Genomic DNA, 14,644 nt, shown 5'->3' on the forward strand with positions numbered 1-14,644 from the left:
ATACTATGCTTAACAATTTCTAGAACTCTCATTTGGTTTATCAGGAAAATACATCAGAAAGATCTCCAATTCTGCCATCAACTTTTTAGAGCAAAATAAAAATAATCATGCGCCACACAATGACATTTTGGCCAACAGACTGCATATACAACAATGGTCCCAGATTATAATTGTATATTCCTACTGTACCTTTTCAATATTTAGATGCTTAGATACATAAACTATTGTTAGACCTGCTAACAGTATTCAGTACAGTAACATGCTGTATGGGTTTGTGCAAGTATATTCTATGATGATGAAATCACCTAAAATGCATTTCTCAGAACTCTGTTGTTAAGCGATGCATGACTGCACAACATCAGCCCTTTTCAAATTTCCCTTCTCTCTCTGTAATGGATTATATTGTACTATTTTTAAACTAATTAGAAATGAGAATAATGGAAGAAAATAAAATTTTAACAGTATTTTAATTGGTGAAGTGGCATTTTGGCATGTTCCTCATCATTTGACAGGTACCTTTAAATAGTATGATATTTAGATAGATATTTAGATAGATAGATAGATAGATAGATAGATAGATAGATAGATAGATAGAAAGATAAATAAAAACATGAGGGCAGCAATGAATCTGAATGCAGAGGGAGACCATGAAAGTTCAACTTGATTTCAAGAATTTTGAATACTGAATACTGGCTTAGATATGAAAACTTTTGTCTATTTGTGAAAGGAATTAACCCAGAAGCTTTACCATCAGTTATTAGGGAGTATCACAAGGTTACTGAAGTACCAAAAGCTGTTAGAAATATGACAAGTTGACTTTCTGAAGAAATCCTGATAGGTCAAGCTATAAAAGAAAATATGAAGACAAGAAAATTACTGCACACAGCAGTGTAGGAAAATTTTCCTTTCTTAAAGAATTATAAAACTATGGCTTTGAAATAAAAGTGGCTTACAGAGAGAACTATGTGTTTATATCAAATCTTATTTTCCTAATGATCCTAATGCTTTGATACTGCTATGTTTATACTTATACATTTCTCATTTATAACTCTGATGGCTTTAATTTTCTAAGCATTCTATCAGATCTGCACATCTGCTGTGCCTGGTTAAAGTACAGTGGAACCCATCAGTAGTGTGTAGTATGATCCACTGACATTTCCATTATAAACTTTTTGAGTTGTTTATGCAAAATTACTGAATTTTTTGTACTGAGTTGAATAAAAGTTATCAGGATATTGGCCACCATTTGTGAATCTTGATTTAGATTATGTATGTTTTATCAGAATATTTTAAAAAATAAGAGCATGGAAAAGGAGCAGTGGCTCATGCCAGTAATCCCAGCACTTTGGGAGGCAGAGGCAAGAGAACTGCCTGAGTCCAGGGGTTCGATCAGCCTGGGCAACTTGGCAAGAGCTCATCTCTACAATAAATCAAAAAATAAAAAGTAGCTGGGCATGGTGACACACACTGGTAGTTCCAACTACTTGGAAGACTGAGGCAAAAGGACTGGCTGAGTCTAGGTTGAGGATGAGGCAGCTGCAACTGTGCCACTACACTCCAGCTTAGGTTATCAGAGTGAGACTCTGACTCAAAAATAAATAAATAATAATAAATAAGAGCACAAAAAATATTTCTTGAAATCAGCTCTTTAGCAAAGAATATTTAGTTTTCAAAACAGTTTGTTGGGCAGTTAATAGTATGAAGCGATCTTCCTTAATTGCCTGAAAATAAAACTTTTGGAAACTTAGTCATTAGACAGTGTTTATCTTGGTGTTACTTGTAGTTTGAATCAATTAAATCTAGGGAGAGTATCAGTTGAGAATATTTTTCGAAACAAAGACCTAAAAAATGTCTAAAGTGAAATATAGTCAACGTGCAAAATTACTATTTGCTTTTTTATAAAGCAATTTAATGCATACCAAATCTTTGGTTAATAAAATCACTGCACAGATGGTGTGTCTCTAAAATTAGTGTATTATTATTTTAACCTTTAATATTGTAACTCATCAAAGTGATAATTCAAAAATAAATTTTAGAAAATGTAAATGTTCCTGTAACAATTTAGATTAATCTTTTTGCAAGACTAATATATATGTAATCTGATTTCATTGTCTTAAATTTTATATTTTGTTAGATACTACTTAAATTATGGTACAAGCATTTACTCTTAAGCAGCATTTTTTTTCAGACAAGCTAAAGTGGTTTTAATAAGACAGTAAAATTTAAATAGCAACCTTCCTTGCTTTTTAAAAATCTAGGCTTTTGATTGAGTTTTTAAATGCACGACAAATCTTTATCAAGTTCACTAGGAAGTCTATCATTGGCTGAATAGGTTGGTAGAAAATAGGGACTTGTGATTAGTCACTTGATTGATAATCACTGCAAACCTGCTTGTTGGCATAAAGTCATAAAGAACACTTTTGTCAAAGTTCTTATCTAAGACTGTTCTTAGACTACTACCTCTACCATTTGAGTCTATTGTTCTGATTTTCTGGGGCCATTGAATGTTGAATATCTTCCCCAAACCAGAACAAACCAAGGAAAGAAGTCACTTTTTCTTTCTCTGAAGTTTTGGGGACTAATACTGTAAACAGACTTCTTTTTTTTTTTTTTTTTTTTTTGAGTCGGAGTCAGTCCCAGCCATCGCAGCCTCAACCCGCTGGGCTCCGGCGATCCTTCCGCCTCAGCCTTCCAAGTAGCCGGAATTACAGGCGCGCGCTACCACGCCCGGCTGATTTTTTGATTTATTGTAGAGATGAGGTCTCGCTGCCCAGGTGGGTCTCGAACCCGCGGGCTCAGGGAATCCACTCACCTCAGCCTCCCAAAGGTGCGGGATTACAGGCTGAGCCACCGAGCCCGGCTATAAACAGACTTCTATCAGTTCCCAAGCACGGTACTAATACAAATATGGAAGAACAGATGCTAACAGTGGCATCAGGAGAAGTACAGAAGCCAACACTTGCTGACCCTAGATATTTCAAGTCTAGATTCTAAATGGGAAGATGGGAGAGATCACATGGTATACAAACATTCACTATTATACTATATTCATACAAAGGGAAATCTAGCAAGCTACAGAACATACAGCACCATAACTTTATTGAGCTGGTCAGAGGTAGTCCCTGGTATAATTTAACTAAAAAGGCAGTAGGGATACATTCAGTTTTCTGATGTCTTTTTTCTTCACCTGATATACTGTATGAAAAATAATATCCATATTCCTCTTTTACTTGTGATTAACTCCAAGTCTTATTCATGTATCAACATACCTTTTATTGTTTTTACATATTGAGATCGTACTGTTTTATCTTTGATAGTTTTTTAATCTTTTTTTAGTTGGAGTCTCACTCTTGTCACCCAGGCTGGAGTGCAGTCCATGCTCACAGCCACCATAGCCTCTACCTGCTGGGTTTAGGCAACCATTCCACCTCAGCCTTCCAAGTAGCTGGAACTACAGATGCATGCCACCACACCCAGCTAGTACTTTTATAATTATTTTAGCACTTACTTATTATCAGGAGCATTTTCCAATTTTCAGTTTATTATACATTTTGGATGAGTTCATAGATCTAAACTTGTGTAACCAGTAACTATTACTGAACATTTTGTTTCTGAGTCCATGCTATCATAAAAATTCTAGAGACCACTACCATAAATTCTACCTCAGCCTTCCAAGTAGCTGGAACTACAGATGGCATGCCACCACACCCAGCTAGTACTTTTATAATTATTTTAGCACTTACTTATTATCAGGAGCATTTTCCAATTTTCAGTTTATTATACATTTTGGATGAGTTCATAGATCTAAACTTGTGTAACCAGTAACTATTACTGAACATTTTTGTTTCTGAGTCTATGCTATCATAAAAATTCTAGAGACCACTACCATAAATTCCACCTCAGCCTTCCAAGTAGCTGGAACTACAGATGCATGCCACCACACCCAGCTAGTACTTTTATAATTATTTTAGCACTTACTTATTATCAGGAGCATTTTCCAATTTTCAGTTTATTATACATTTTGGATAAGTTCATAGATCTAAACTTGTGTAACCAGTAACTATTACTGAACATTTTTGTTTCTGAGTCTATGCTATCATAAAAATTCTAGAGACCACTACCATAACTATCACTGTATATAACTAATACCTTAGGAAATACTTTAAAGGATTTGCTTAGTAATGTATAATAAAGAATCTGAAAGATGTTTTAAGATTTTTATTCTGAAATACTGAAACTGCTAAGTAGAAAATCTTAGTGGAAGACGGTAGGTAAATTCTTGTATCCTGAACACAGGGATGTCAGACACAGTCAAGACCACAGAATAAGTACAACATCTTTTTAAGTATCAATTTTATTTAAAATATGAATAGGAACACTTCACACTTGAGGTAGAATGTTTTGGACCATGGTCCCAGGACCCCTGAGATTTGCTCCTTTGTAGACTTTGTGGAAAAGCTTGAGAAACAAAGCCGTAAGTGCACATAAAGCATAGTGAATTAGGGTATACAGTTAATATACACTATGGCTTGGTTTTAAGATAGTAAGAATGACTAAATACCATAAAATGTCAATAAAGGTGTTAATGGCATCTATTCTAATAGGCTTTAATTGCTTAAAATACTGATTTCTATTATTAATGATTGAAAATGTCATTACTGAAGTAAAGATAATTATTTCATAATATGGGTCATTTTAAGATTCAGTATTTCATACCTGGTTTGGCAATAAAATTACATTGCTTATTAAAAAAATGTTATTTTTCACTCAGTGCATGGCTCAAGGTTTATGTGTGCATAGCCAAATGCACATTAAAATTTCATCCATTCAAAGCTGAGTACTTTTATGCAAGGCACCAACAGAAGCTCTTTAAAGGCAAATATAAATTATCACTGTATACCTCTGATTCACACGGAAGTTAATTTTTTCCTCAGTAGATACAAAATACACATAGGCAGTGAGTAAACCTAAGGAGTATTACTTTTGCTATGTAACACTTCATGGTAAGTGAATGATTAGCTTTGACCACTGGTGCTTGGAAGAAAGGCCCAACAGTGCAGCATAATCAAAATGACATTTTAAAAAATGAGATGTCATAAAAAAGAAACAAATCATTCAAAAAGTGCTCTCCAGTTTGCTTTTCTCCGACAACTTCTTTCTGATATTCAATCATGGAACTGGCTATCTTTCCACAAACTTGAAAAAAAAAAAAAACAATGACATAAAAAACAGGTTCCTCCCTTTATTTAAACTTATTATTTACCTTTACAGAATCAAAGCAAACACAATACTTATTTGTGATTTCTGTTACAGGAATTATCTTCACAAAAAAGCACCATTAAGAAAGACATAGGGGAAAATGAAAGGAAAGCAAACAAATGCCACATATATTTGATATTTGTATTTTATACTTAACACTTGGCAATCACTTTAATAAAAAATCATTTTGTTTATCTTTCTCTCCTAAATGTCTTACATCATTTAGAGACTAAAAAAATTTTTTGGAGCTGAAACTGCAAAAACACTTAAGTGCACCAATTCCTAAGAAATCCTTTTATATGAGGAAAAAAAGTGCTGAAAATGATGATAGTAAGAGAAAATGGAAACTTCATTTTGAGAAGGCAGAATAACATCTCGGTGTGACATATGCAGTCTCTATGTATGATATTTTTTTTAAACGCAGAATGAACACTTCCTAAACTTTATTGCTGTTCTAAAGTTTTGATGTCTTTGTGACTTATGTGTTAATAAGTGTTGTAGGATCTCAATACTTTAAAAAACACTTCTAAGCCCCCTCAATATTTCAACATCTATGTCCTAGGCTTTAAAATGTGTAGAAGACACTTCTTTCACATTATCTCATTCATTCTCATAGGTGCTAATGTAAGCCAGTGTACTAAATGAAGCATGACAAAACCAACTGTTTAAAATAATGAGATGTTATTTTCAGAACATATATTTTTTATTACACCCTTAAAAATTAGGGCCTTTAAATGTTGGGGAGATAAATGAAGCTAATAGAAAGATAAGCATTATGTGAAGATGGTAAGGGTTAGTTTTTTGTTGTTATTTAAATACTAACTAGTGATATCTCACCAACCTTATAAGCATCTGCCTGCCTTTAAAGCACCCTTGGGGTGGAATGAGATAACCACCTAAAAAAACAAAAATAACCTTACAATTCAAAAAGAACTAAAAACAACCTTACAATTCAAAAAAAAACTAAAGAGGAAGAGAGTACCTACCTACTTTTTGGTATGATTCTCTACCAGTTACTATTTCTCAGCCATGCTCTGGTTTCAAAACTCAAATCCTAACTCTAAAATTATTCCCCTCAAAACACTTCTAAAACCTCAACACTCAAAAATGTTTATACAGTATATATTTATTCATATAACTAACTACATTAAAGTTCTAAGAAGTATGTATGGCCAGTACTTTTTGAGAACAGGGCAATGACATTTTGGCTTCATGATCCAGCTCCACTGCAATCAGTCAAAGAGATTCATGCAGAATATCCAAGTTCTAAATCAGTTCCAATAAGCACATTTTGGGATGAACCTATCAACTAAAATGGTAATAAAAAAATTAGCTTGTTTGGCGGCACACAGAAGCGCCTAGGATATGGGAGGTAAAAATCACCACAGATCATAAAATGTACTTTCTTCACAACTGTAATACATTTTTTCAGACAGGAGCAAGCTGTTTTTGTGCTTTGTTAATGGAAGAAAAAAACTTCATTCTCACACCAAATTGGATTTTCTTAGCATGATAAAGAATATAAAATTTTAATCTTTTACTTTTTAAAATCTTAACTGAATTTCTAAATCTTAACCAAATACATGAAACTTAATCCCTACTACACCATTGTAGTAAAAAGCTAAGATATTGGTGTATCACGACAGTCGGAATCTTTACATGTTAAAAAGTGGTGAAAAATTACTCAAATTACTAAAATCATTAAAATACAGTAATCCTTAGAAAGTGACTGGAACACAAATTTTAAATCGCCTTAAAGAAAGTACTAATGGAAGTAAAAAACGGAGGCCTGCAGTAACGAAAAACATGAAAATCCTTAACTGAAAAAGAAAAATGAATTTTATGTATTCAAAATAGTGGAATAATTTTTCTTACTTGGATGGGAGAAAAAAGGTAATTCATTTTTAAAAATTGTACAGACGACATTATTTTAAGCTTAAGGCACGTAATATTAGAAAATAATCCTACAGAATACGCATTTTGTAGGATGTCCCAACAAGCAGTCTTGCCTGTCAAAACGGAGGCAAGCACACAAAAGAAATGAAATTCATGTACATTTTTAAAAAGCGATGTACACAAAAATGAATCAAGTTGCGAAAACAAAACAACCACGCAAATTCAACAAGGAAAAGAGAGGAGTCCTGGCGTACATTTCACAGGATTATTACCCTTTCCTTATCGACTCCCAATATTTTTGTTCTAAGAACACATGCTTTATCATTCAATTGCACAGAACGGCGCTTGGCCGCTTCTAGATCTACTCTGAAGACTGGTGTGAAATCTACATACCTCCCAGAAGACAGTCTCAAAACAAAGCCCGTTTTAAAGGACAAGGTCGATTAACAATTTAAAAAACTTCCTCGGAACTGGGCACAAGATGACAATTTACTACTTCGAGGAAGCCTTTCCTCGGTTGCGCTACGACTGTCTCCCCGCGCCGCAGCCCACGTCCCTCCGCTAAAGAGACCCAGGCCGACGGACCCGGGTCGGCCAGCAACCCCATTCCCTCTGCCTGGGCCGTGAGTCGCCAGGCCAGGCTGAACCCCAAAAGATGAGAGAACAGGCTAAAGCAAAACAAGGTACACACAAGGAAAAAAAAATAAAGCGGAAGGGGGGAAGTTCGGGCGAGACCCGCCCCCACTCTCTCAACCCCACCCAAGTCCAGCACTCCTTCGCTGGACCACACAACAAAACCGGAGGAAGTAACAAAATCATTTTTCAGAAAAAGGAACACCACGAGGAGTCAAGTCAGGCCTCCGCACTGTCCCCACGCCCCAGCCCAATTCTCCACCGAAGCTCCTGGTCCACCCCACCCCCCAGGGGTCCCGGCGCCATTTAGCTCCTCTGAAGCCGCCGCCATTTTCCGCCCCCGCTGGATCGCTGCTGTGCCTCGGCGGCCGCTGGCTCCCCTGCTCTGCAGCCTAAGCCGCCGGCGCCGCCCGGCCCTGGGAGGGAAGCCCTGGCCGGAACGTGCGGAGACGGCAGCTTCAACGTCAGGAAGGCCCGGCTCCGACCCCGCCCGCGGTGCCCGGGCGCGGGCAGCTAGCGCCAGCCGGTGGGAACCAGAGGGCAGCAAAGGGGCCGGACAGGCTCCACTGGGCGGAGCGGCCCTGGCGGCGGCTGGGACCTGAAGGTTCCATCGCACTTACTTCCTGTTTTGGGTCCGGGCACTTTGGAAGAACCAGGATGGAGGCTCCAAAAAATACCAGGATGGAGGAAGCAGCCACGGGCGAGACTGGCTGCAGCTGGAGTGAGCGAGCGCGACGAGCCACCGGAAACGGAGCTGCGGCCGTGCCCCGCCCCCGATCCCCCACACGCTCCTCCTCCCGCTTGCCTCTCTCGCGGGGCGTCCCCACACGCCAGCTGTTTGCGTCACTTCCGGCTTTGTCAGCGCGCGCAAAAAAGGTCCCGGGTTGTACATTTAGGTAGTGGTCTGTGGTTTGTCGTCCGCTGTCTTTCTCCCTTTTTACGAGGGAATCTCAGCACTGGCTGTCCCGCTGCTGATGCTATAGAGGAGATGCAGCTTTGGTTCTTGTGACTGCGGGGACACATAGGCCCCGCGGGCCGATTTCCTTAGTTCCCGGTGGCCCCGAGCGGACGGAGCTGCGGTGTGTCTCGGCTTGATCTGGTGCTCCGAGAGTGGAAGAGAGCAGCGAGTGTGTCTTCGTACTTGGTCGGTTTTGCCGAAGGCGCCTAAAGCGAGGTGTTGTCTGGTCGAGTGAAGCAGTTCTTGGTGAAATGTGTCCTCTGTGAGTGTGGTCTCGCTGTTAACTGGGAAGATGCCATTCTGTTGTGCACAGTTCCTCTAAGTTGCAGATGCTCTTAAGACTTAAGATGCTCTTAAGACTTAAGAGTTAATGGCCGGAAAAACCCATAGTGAATCGAATGTGTATTTCACACCCGGATCAACGAAAGGGCTAAATCAAGAAGCCTTTGGATTTGAGCAATGTAAGCCAACATTCTTTGAGTGCTTATGTGTCAGTTAAATGTATTAAATTCACTTAATGTTCACTAGTCAATACAAACGAATGCATCAGTCCCTACAAATGAATCCTGTTTTACTCTAAAACTAAAAAGAATTGTAAGAGTGTATCCGAGGGCACCCAAGTAAGTGGGACAGTCAGAATTGAAGCCTCAGTTCCAGGGCCTGTGTTCTGAACTACCCTGCTCCAGCTTACAAGATAACACTTTGGCAGTAGTCTTCTCATAATGAAAACAAATGATTACAACGAGTTTCCAGATTTTTTACTTTATTGAAGGATGTACGTATATTTGACCAGTTTCCAAAAATAAATATCAGAAACAGCGTTTTACTGTGCTGAAAACTTTATTGCTAATTTGTGTTATCTCTACTTTCTATTGGCGTTGTGACATACATCCATGAATCATTCCGTTTTTTAATACGTAATGTTTATGTAAGCAAAACTAAGAGGCAGGATAGTTTGTGATATACACATTAGAGTCAGACATGGATGTGAATCTTGGGTCCACTGCTTAATAATGGATTTGACACTTCACTGGGTAAGGTAAGCATCATTTACTTTAGGAAAATGGGAATAATAAGAGCTACCTTCTAGAATCATGTGGACATGTTTTGCATAGAGCCTGACATATAGTAAGCATTAACCTTGGAAACTAATAAACCTTTGAAACAGGGAAGCAATACAACTAACTACTCAAAGGGCAGTTCTAATAAAATAAAAATTACATATGCAAAATTGTTGACATTAACATTTATGAGAAGGTGGTTGCTAGTTAGCTACATTTTTCATAAAACATAACCATATAGGATTCTTTTCAATACGACATAAAATAGTGATATCTAAATTAAAGTCTGGCTACCCATTCTCTCCTGCAAAATCTTAGGTCACCCTGCACTCTGCTGTTAATTCCTTAAAAAAAGTCAAGCACAGCTTCACAAGTCTCCCTTTTTGAGTGAGTTTGTTTTATAACTACCATTTTCCAAAGTCATTTAGTATTGACTTTAGGAAGATGTGTATTTTAATATTAGCTTAATACATAGTTTTAAAGGTAAATATATGATCATTATAATATCTCTATAACTTTAACTTGAATAATCAGTATACAGGCCATGTTGTGGCATGATCCCAGCTCTTTGGGAGGCAGAGGCAAGAGGATTGCTTGAGCCCAGGAGTTTGAGACCAAACAAGGTAATATAGCAAGACCTCATCTCTACAAAAAAATTTAAAAATCAGCCAGTTGTGGTGGCATGCACCTGTAGTCCCAGCTACTGAGGAGGCTGGTGTGGAAGGATCGCCTGAATCCAGGAGGTGGAGGCTGTGGTGAGCCATAATTGTGCCACTGCATTCCAGTCTGTGCAACAGAATGAGACCTTGACTCAAAAACGAAACAAAAGGAAAGACTACCCATAACACAATATGATTCCTAGAGCAACTTTCTGCATTTATACTTCTAGGTTATCCCCATTCCTTTATAGTCTAGTTTGGAAGGCAGAGAGACAATATACTAGTTAATAATTCCCACATGTTGTTAAGTTCTAAGAAAGATACAAATTGGATGCTCCAAAAGTCTGCAAGTGAACTTTATGAAGCGAGTTCAGAGTAGACCTTTCTGAGAGGATATTTAAGCAGACACTAGAAAGGAAAGAAGAAACAACTCATAGTAGGGGGTGGAAGGTGGAAAGGCACTTGTCCAGCTAGTGTGTGAAAACATATTTGTAGAAAGCACCTGGCCTTTGTGGTATTTATAAAATGGTAAAAGCGCTGCACTGGCGAGTAGTAGGCTAGATTTCTTGCAAGTGTTAACTAAATTTCTCAAGCAAATTGTTACTGTGGTAAGAACAATTAACAATCTACCCACTTAAGACATTTATTATTGTTATTTTTTGAGTTGGAATCTCATTCTATCCCCCAGGCTGGAGTGCAATGGCATGCATGCTCACGGCCACCCCAGCGTCAACCTGCTGGGCTCCGGCGATCCTTCCGCCTCAGCCTTCCAAGTAGCCAGAACTACAGGCAAGCACTATCACACCCGGTTAATTCTTAATTTACTGTAGAGACGAAGTCTCATCAAGTTGCCCAGGCTGGTCTGGAACCTGTGAACTCAGGCAGTCCACTTGCCTCGGCCTCCCAAAGTGCTGGGATTACATGCTGAACCACTGAGCCTGGCCTCTTAAAACATTTTTAAGTGTATAATACATTATTGTTAACTATGAGTACAATGTTATATAGCAGATATCTAGAGCTTACTCATCTTGCTTGAAACTTTATGCCCCTTGATAAGTGTCCAGCCCTTAGTAACCACCATTTTACTCTTTAATTCTATGAATTTGACTATTTTAGATATGCCACATAAGTGGAATCTTGTTGTGTTTGTTTTTCTTTGACTGGATTGTTTTACTTAATATAATATACTCCAGGTTCATCCATGCTGTCATATATTGCAGCATTTCCTTCTTTTTTTAAGACCAACTAGTATTCCTACTACTTAAAGACTGGAACTCAGCTGATACCCAGACATAGCAGAGCTGGGCCATTTGCCACATTTGCCATGTCAAAGTTTTGATTTGCCAGTATATATCACAGTACCTTATCTTCACAGACACATTTGTGTGTTGATCTCAAAGATAATTAAGTGTCTTAAGCCAGAAGATCCAGAAGTTAATATCCATTTCTGTTCTTTGGCAATAGCAATTGACTGTGGGAGAGCTCAGTTTTTTTCCAGTTAGTGCCACTACTTGGACAATTTTGGAATAAAACAAGTGGGAATAGGTTATTTTAACACAATGTCAGATGTCTGGTGTTACTCTAAACCTTATTGTCCAAATCTTGTTCATTTAAGTGCAATATTTTTGAAATAGAAGCATGTCATTTTAACCAGCAGATGTCCCTATTGCTCAGCAGGTTTTGTTTTGTTTTGTTTTTGTTTTATTTCTTTCCCTAGCAGTAGCTTCAACAGTAGATGGAAATTTTGGAACTTGAATTGCTAGTGATACATATGTTATGGTAGACCAAGGACAGGCCTTGACAATAATAAAACTGAAAGGATAAGGATTATGCTTTGAAATCCAAATATGAAAAAGTTCTCTAGCACTTAAAATCTTGTAAAGTAAACCTCTTCTCTTACATTCAGTGTACATTTAATTTCCTTGTAGAGAATATGCAGTGACAGAGAAAGAAACAAGAAACTACTGTAAACTTTTTAACTGTTAGGAGTTTGCACATTTGTGATACACTCATTTATCCTTTCATTCAGCAGATCTTCCTGATCACCTGCTTTGGACTAAGCACTATTTTAGGCACAGGAAATATGGTGGAGAACAAGAGAAACAGATCTCTGCCTTCAAGGAACATATATTCTAGTAGAGGTGCTTGTGTTGTAGTAACATCTTACCAAACTTTTTAAGTACCAGCTTTATTTTAAGTATGAGCTAACTAAATTACTGGCAACTGCCCATAATACTTGCTCGTAATTAACAACTTAATGAGGGATGAAGAAAAAAATATGAATCTGATCACTTAGTATTAAGATTAAGCTAAATAGCAAATATTAGGAAAGATGGACCCCAATGTCCATTGTTCTTGTTTAGTCAAAGCACTTTGAACAGTGTCTGGCAATAGTAAGTACTCGCAAGTGTTAGATATTATTTGCTTTTTACCCATAACAAGAAAGAAAGAATAACAAAGATAACTTGTGGTTTTTTGGACCGTTGTGTGGGATTTGTGAAAGGAACAATTCCATTTCAGTGAGAAGGATGGGGATATTGGCAATTTCTGTAATATAGTAAGGCACATTAAAATAACAGGCAGTCTAGATATCTTTAGCTAATCTTAAGCTGCATTTCAAAATGGCAATCTATTGCTAATGGGTGTGGCTATTATAAGTGCCATTAAAATCTTTGTTTCTTCTTTTTGGAAATTTCCCTGTTTTCATGTTTCAGGGCGAAGTGTTTTATGTTCTAGAGAAAGAGATGTGGCCTTTTACTTGAGGAGTCCCCTTCTACTGGGGTTCACTGGTTACCCTTAATATATATACAGCAAGTGCATATAAACATTTGCAAATTACAGGTCTCTCTTGAAATTGCTAGAGTTGAAATCCAAACCCAACAGAAAATATTTTACCAAATAGGTCATTCTTTGCTCAAAAGTACTTGAAATATCAACCCAGTCTTTTAATATCTATCTAATTAATAATATCTGCATTGTAGCAAATGTAACTATATCAAATTAAATTCCAGAGCATAATACCTTTGTTATAGTAACTGCATCCGAAGTGGACAGACTTGGCAAAGACATGTAATATGCAATTTTTAAATTAGTGAAATAAGGAATAATAGAATTAGGAAAGCAGGGTTTCTATGACTTGAGAATAACATTATTATATATAATCATATTTTATTATTCCATTGCAGCAATATTATACCTATTTTGGTAAACCTAGGGTAAGAAAGAAAATGTGACTTCAGCAGTAACAGTATCACTAATGTCTTTTTTCTGTCTGTTTATGTTTCTTACCAGAAGTTTACATTTATATTGAACTTTTACATATGTTAATTCAACTGGTGTAGCAAGACATAAGGCTATCATAGTCATTGTCTGAAATAAGGTTAAACTCCCTTTCTCTATATTGGATAAGCTCTATTTTTGTTGAACAGGAGCCCATTTTCATATGATGCTACAGTCTTTTCTTTCAATTCCTTTGCCAAGGAACTACCTGCCATTCTCTATGGAGAACACTCTTGTTCTTGAACCTGTAATACATTTTCACAGAAATCTTTTCTGAGAAGGAACCCATGTTATTTTACCATTGTAGATCAATTGCAAGAAAAATATATGCTGCAGCAATGACTCATAAAAATGATGTTATTTGAAAAGATTATAGTAAATATAGTACTCTATAAGAAATCTGTCTCCTGCAATGGGTAAAACTGAAAGTAAATCTGAAGTCTTTTACTTTTAGGCCTTTCCTTATCTCTTCACCACCACAACATTTCGATAAAGTAATATATTGAATGAATGTAAAAATTAGATTTCTGTGGGTAGGTGGCTTATAATTGATGATAGAATACAACTTGTGATCAGGGTTTTCCTACCATTCTCATATTTACTTGGTGTTATAATCTGATAATCTTAAGTCCATTTTTTTTAGGTTTCACATAGAAAGTGAAATGGTTGACTCCATATCTTTTTGTTGTTGTTTAAACAAGTGAAAGGTGAAATTCTATTACAGTAAAATTTTATAAGAGTTGGATCATATACTATAGGTTTGTACTGTTTTTCACTCTGTCACAAGCTTTCAGAGTGCTCCTCAGACCCTGATGGCTATTCCTTTTACTATTCTCTTAAAAAATGACCTTTACAGAGACTTTTTTTTTTTTTTTTTTGAGTTGGAGTCTCACTCTGTC

General features: G+C 37.1%; 1 protein-coding gene across 3 annotated transcripts in view; it reads right to left on the minus strand.

Moving 5' to 3' along the window:
• Nucleotides 1–8,602, minus strand: part of DMTF1 (cyclin D binding myb like transcription factor 1) — a 51,149-nt gene extending 42,547 nt beyond the window's left edge. For 2 of the 3 annotated variants that reach the window (XM_021715670.1, XM_008064297.1), the window contains exon 1: nucleotides 8,409–8,602. The gene's annotated coding sequence lies outside the window, so the exon portion shown is untranslated. The remainder of the gene's footprint in view (nucleotides 1–8,408) is intronic. The other variant, XM_021715669.1, reaches the window with a different exon arrangement.
• Between the last annotated feature and the right edge of the window lie 6,042 nt (nucleotides 8,603–14,644).

Source organism: Carlito syrichta, unplaced genomic scaffold, assembly GCF_000164805.1.
Source record: "Carlito syrichta isolate Samal-C Ts95f unplaced genomic scaffold, Tarsius_syrichta-2.0.1 Scaffold307260, whole genome shotgun sequence".
NCBI classification, from domain to species: domain Eukaryota; kingdom Metazoa; phylum Chordata; class Mammalia; order Primates; family Tarsiidae; genus Carlito; species Carlito syrichta.